Raw genomic sequence first — 6667 nt, forward strand, 5'->3', positions numbered from 1 at the left:
TACATGCGTACACTTGCTAGGTTGCGGATTGGTCGAAGATCGAATGGCACAGGTTCAGGGGGAGTATATAATGCATTGTTGGCATATGGAGGAAGTACATCATGGATGCTGGTCTGAATATTGCTGCAATATGTCTCTATCTCTTTCATGGTCATTTATGGTGTTTGGTGGATTATGGTTCTTCTTTGCAGATCTGGTTTATATTCAGGGGGAGCATGTTCTTAGGGGGAGCATAACCCTTTGGCCTTGATGTCAAAGGGGGAGAATGACGTTGAAGATTTTGAGGTTGCCATCAAGTCCAAAGGGGGAGATTGTTGGCATTATGTTTCCGGTATGGCTCTATGATTCATGTGTTGTACTTGATGGCAACTCATACAGGTGGCAATGCTCTGATCAGGCTCTCAAAATGTTGGAAATTAAGAGGTACGCAGGAGAATAGTTCAAAAGGTGCGTACCCGCAGGTACGCCGGCCAGGAAATGCGTTCATACCCACAGGTTACGCGTTCATGAGGTGCATACCCCAGTTCACTCACTTCAAGGCAGAGAAGCGCGCTCGCTTGGGGTTTCTTATGTTTGGCCCATGGTATTTAGCCCGCCGTTCTTGATTCTATGGTTTTGGTCTATGGTATAGGATCTATTTTAGCCCCGGTTTGGATCCCTTGTATTGGTTATTGATGGTTTTGTCCCATGGTGTGAATAAGGGCTTAACTATAAATAGGGAAGGAGATCACTTGGCTAAGGCATCTTTTGCAAATTGAATATCTTAAGATCTGAAATTTTGGGTTATCGGTTTAAAAGCTTGATCTATATAAAAGTGAAGTTGAAAGTGAATCTATGAAGTGTGATCTCTCGGGTACATGATCAGATCTGGGCATCTGACTATCTGTGGCACACTGGGGGACTGCCAATTCGGCCCTAACTAGAGGTACACAGGTGATTAACAGTGCAAGTGCGTGGGTACACACAACAGAAAAAGGCGCACTGCATGGGTACGCAGAGCAGAAGAAGGCGCAGTGCGTGGGTATGCAGCGCGACAGAGGATCAGGTGCGGAGGCACAGTGACAGTACACGGTGCTACAAAATCCGTAGGTGCGTAGATACGCGGCGCGATAGCATCTGAGAGTGCATGGCTACAGTAGCAGTACGCGGCGCGATAGAAGCAGTGGGTGCATGGGCACAGTAAAGGTACGCGGCGCATTTAAAGGAACAGTGCGTGGATACGCAGAGCAGTTCAAGGACCTCTGCGGGTATACACAGAGGTGCAGAAGCTGAAGTGCGTAGCAACGCATGCCAGAGAAAGAAAAACTGCATATCTGCATTAAGGCATTTATTTGACTGACTTTTCTCTGTTGATAAGGTGTTCTGGGTTTAGTTTACTGTAACTATTGATCTGGTTACTGCAGTTGACTGGGTGATTTACTTGTACTTGATGATCTCTTGATGTTTATGGATCCAGTTTGAAAATTTATGAAAAGTGGTCCTTGAAAGAAAAGAAGTAGGGGGGTTGTAGCTCCCTTCCAGGAGAGACTGGAAAACGAGAGAGAGTTGTAGCTCTCTGCAGGTTACAGCCTGCGTACTAGTAAAGGACTGCACCAGTACAAAACCATTGTAAAAGAAGTTTCTAATTTGAAAGAAGATAGAGACGTATTGCAGCAGGTGGTTTTCACCCACATTGGGTTTCCACCTTATATCTGGTGTTCTTTGGTGTGACTATCTATTTTTCTTGTTCATGCTCATTATTTTTATGGTACTGACATGCAAAAATAATTCGAAGTATAAATAAGGAAGATTTATTAAAAGAACTTGATAATACTAATTCACCCCCCCTCTCAGTATTATTTCCAACACAAAGTCTTGCCCCTATGATGGCTCACCCTATTTGCCTAATGCTAGCTACTCTGATGAATTAATTACTTGTATGGGCACTGCTTCATATGTTTTCACATGTTGCGCCCCTTGCTATATCTGTTGTTGTTGCGCTTCCATCTCCTGTTTTTGTAGCTCTTGTTCCTTTCAGAGTTTCTCCCTCAGCTCATGCAACTCCTCTGCCTCTTCCATTATCTTCTTATCCTTCTGCCTTCATGCGATTCATTTTTTGTGCTGGTGCCTCTTTTCCTCTATAGCCATAGTTGCTTGCTCTACAAGTGGATCTACTCGAAACTTTCACCACTACTCCTCCTCCATGCAATCGACAATATTCCTCTTACCTTTGTCACGCACTAGTATGATTTCCTCTGTTGCCACTACTGCTACTAGTGCTACTGGTACTGCTAGTGCTCTCCATGATGCTACTTCATGTTGCTTCACTAACCACTCCACAATGAAGCCGACCTGTTCATTGGGTCTAGAGAAGCTGTAGCGATATCACCATGGGTCCTCCTCGGCCCAATGAAATGTCCAGTGGATCTAGTTGAGTTGAACTCTCATCTAGTGATCTTTCATAATGAAATGTGAGTCATACAGATTGTAGCTTCGGAGATTGAGTGGGTACTTCCTCATATATTCTGCTTTAACATCTGCTTGCTTGATAATCTGGATATCATATAACCTAATCCGCAATGGAAGAGTGGGCCAAGGTGCCTTATTCTTCCAATGCAGTCTAGATCTCAATCCTGTTGATATGTGATATGCTACTTCCTACATGAAAAGTATGCCCAAGGAAAACTTTGGTAGAACATTCAAAGGCTTCTCTTCTCTGAACATTTGGATGAAGGTGCCGGACGGTGAGGCATACCAACCAGTAATGCCTAACAATGCCTCCATTGCTTCCTTTGACATGTAGTGTGGATCCTATTTGAATATCATCTTGTATATAGGGGTGACAAAATGATCGGACAACTGTGTGATTACTCCTCTGAAGTTGCATTCAGATAACAACTTGAAACATGTGTTCACAACAGTCTCTGCCAGTGACCATGCCCACTCAAAACCCAGGAACTCCTATCAGGCACAAACTGCATCTAAGATGTAGGTGGACATGTAAATCTTTGCATGGATACCTCAAGGTGACTTTTGAGCCTTCATTACTTATTCCTTCAGCGGATGAGCCAATATGCCAGACCAGTTACATGGTTTTACTTCTCTAGCCACATGGTCCAATGCAATCACCCAACTCTATGGGAATTTTTCCGTGCTTGCTTGGCCATATAGTCAACAAGAAAATATGGTCAAGTATTGGTATGACTTCCTCAGTATATTCGTCTTGTAGATCTGGTTGGGTGTCAACCCGAATCGAGTCAGCTCCTCTACCCAGTTCTTCAGGATGTGTCTAGAGTTAACACTACTGTTGGGTAAGCTGAATGGAGTCTTCATGATAGTCACAAGCTCTAACATCTGGTACATCTCATCATAATCTCATGCCCAAAAGGTCACAAGTTTCTTCCCACTAACACTGCTCAAGGTCATCGTCTTGAGATCAGTGTGAGAGATGATCCAGTGTATCATGTCTATAGATGGGAACGCAGGGTATCTACATGCAATATGGTACAGGTCGACTTGTGAATGTTCATGTACACTTGATGGTCTTCTAGGCCTTCCTCAAAAGTGCCTAGAAATGCTTCATTGACCTCTTTCCACTTTAGTTTGATGTCCCTATCTAGATACAACTTTGTATCTTCATAGATCGGTAGACTAGAGGACACTCGCACAACTGCTACTCCAGCTGCATTTCCATCAGTGTCTCGTGATCCTGTTCTCTTGGAATCCATTGATCTGGTACTGCTAAGAGATGGATGAACACCTAAAATATCTAGAGACAAGTAACATGCATGGCAAGAAATATGTTAAAGAAAACCAAAGCAAATTCGGGGAATGACACAACACATACCTAGGACACTGATGGGAAAGATTGTGCAATTTATTCTGGGATGCTAAGTGACTGGTTACTAGAATTGTGCAAAAGGTAGTCTGGGTTTTCTGGAAAGCAAGAGTGGCTGCTGGGATTACGTAATGCACAATTCCAGATGGGAGTGACTGCAAGCTCAGGGACTGCGTTGTGCAAATTTCTGGGCTAGCAGTCATTGTCCCTTAGAAATGTGCAAAATAGTCCTGGAGGATGGTGCTGGGTAGAAATGTGCATTTCTGGAGAGGAAGGTAGAGCCTTCCTTCCCCAAATTTCGCAATGTTGTCTTAGTGAAGACAAAGTCTAGGCCATGGTCAGCTCGACTCGCCGACGGGAAACTGAAAGAAAATATGACAGTGAATGCAAGGCGACACTAAGTGAAAGCAGAAGTGATTGACAATGCATACAAACATGAACAAAAGATTTAGTAAATGGATTAACATGCATGTGAGTGAAACAAGTCACTGAATTGACGACCATTCGTGCAAAACAGTTTCATGCATGTGACAGTAGTGAGATAGCAACAAAATCTGAAATAGAGCTAGGACAAGCTATTATACATGTAAACGACAACAAGTGATCAAAGAAATCAAGCAAACAACACTCACACAAGAAAATACACAAAAAGTGACTGAAATGTTGGAAAAGACAAGTTGAGGCCACTTACCCATGAATAGTTGACACTAGTACAAAATGGCTAATTTGTTACTAAAAAAATGACTAAAATTTGCATATAAATGACTATTTTTCGGTCGGCGACCAATAGTAGCTAATTTACAGTATCTTATAACACGATCAACTTTTAGTTGTTTTTAGCTTAGTCATTAATTGGTTGTCTCAATTTTATTGTCTAGTAGTATATTTATTCATTAATTTAGACATTGATTTAGTCATTGATTTGGTCATTTATTTGGTCATTGATTTGGTCATTGATTTAATCATTGATTTGGTCATTAATTGTCACAATTAATGACCAAATATACAACAAAATATATTACGAAAAGATCACCGAGAAAACCAATTAATGACCAAAGAAATATGCCCAAAATGTTGGTTGTATTATAAGATATTGTAAATTAGCTACTAATAGTCATATATATGCAAATTTTAGTCATTGTTTGAAACCAATTAATGACTAAATTTTAGTCATGTTATAAGATACTGTAAATTAGATACTAATAGTCATATGTATGAAAAATTTAGTCATCATTTGTAATCACAAATTTATCGTTTTCATTAGTCATTTACATTTTTTGGTAGTATCATATTCATTATATAAATTACTACTTTAGTAGTTTATAATCATTTCATTTATTTTCATTAAAAATTGTTATAAGCAACTAATTTAGTCATATATTCATTTTATGTGTTCATCATTAATAAACATAAACTACTAATTTAGTAGTTTTAAATTGATTTTATGTTTTCATTATTAATCAACATAAATTAATTAGTAAGATTTTGCAACTAAATTAAAAAAAAATGGCATACAATGTACATGTTTGTATAATATGAAAACACAAAGTTACATATGTTAATTACAACACTAAGTAATATCAAGTGCAACTATAAATAATTCCAACCAAATAAATTATATTATATAAAATGTCAAGTATTACAATATGATTTTCCAACTTAATATTGGTTGGAGCATAATTTTCACATGAAATAGTGTTTCATCACTTCAAAACATTATCATTGTGTTGCCAAGGCATTGTAGGTGAATTCACTAACTCTGAAGACTTGACCATTAGTCCTTATGTGTGTGTCTTATGTGGGATATTGGCTCTATGGGTACCAGTAGACCAGTTCTCTTCTCTTTCCCTTTAATTTTCATTTTGTCGCTTTATTGTTATTGTTCTCCTCTTTCTTCAATTTTTGCTTCTTACCATTAATACTGAGTTCATTTCCTGAAAAAGGAAATACAATTCAAAGTATAAGACATGAAAGTCGATGAACGCTAGAATATAAACTAAAGTACACTATAAAAGATTTATACGATATATACCTCAACATTAGCAATATTGTTAATGTCATTTTCCCCATAAAAGCAAGAAAATCGAACAAGTTTTCTTTAATTGGGAAATAGTGGCCACTATGTGGCCAGATGACCTATATAAACAAAGCAAATAAAACGTCACCATAGAATAAGTTTTGTACCTACTATGTTCTTAGTGTACAACATTTGTTCATGAAATGTTATCTTCAACTAAAGTAATAAATGTAAATATACGCACACATTTCTATCCCAATGTTTTGAATTCCCTTTTTTATGGTACATTGAAATTTTGATTTTATCCAACATAATCAAACACATTGGAGCTAGCAATTTCTATTAAGAATGTCTTATGCTCCACTTTTGTAGCTGTATCATTTCCTCTGTTTATCTTTAAGAAACAGTGACACATCAACAATAAAACTGATCAGTAGAAATCTAATGGGTGGATCAAAGTATTGCTGATACAAGATTACAACAAGAAACTAAAAAAAATAAGACAAGACTTTGTAAATTGCGATACTAACCAAGAATATAGCTTCAACATAGTAATCTTCAATTGTCAGAGTACTATTCCTGGGGAATAGGAATCCAATTCCCAGAAGCCAACAAATTATGTATTCCCCTTGTTTTCCTTGTAGTTAATTGAGTAAGATTAGCACATTCAATTTCCATTTAGAATCTCTGAAATGATTCTATAAATATTCAAAGAAAACTTAATTTTACTCATTCATTTTTCTCTAATGCAGACAAAACTAAATATGCTAACTTGTTTTTGAGCTGGAGAATTATGTAATTCATTGTGTCCAAAATCATTGCTTATTGTCATG

This window comes from Pinus tabuliformis, chromosome 6 (genome assembly GCF_031772625.1).
Source record: "Pinus tabuliformis cultivar Carrire ecotype Pingquan chromosome 6, CPIR1, whole genome shotgun sequence".
Taxonomy (NCBI): domain Eukaryota; kingdom Viridiplantae; phylum Streptophyta; class Pinopsida; order Pinales; family Pinaceae; genus Pinus; species Pinus tabuliformis.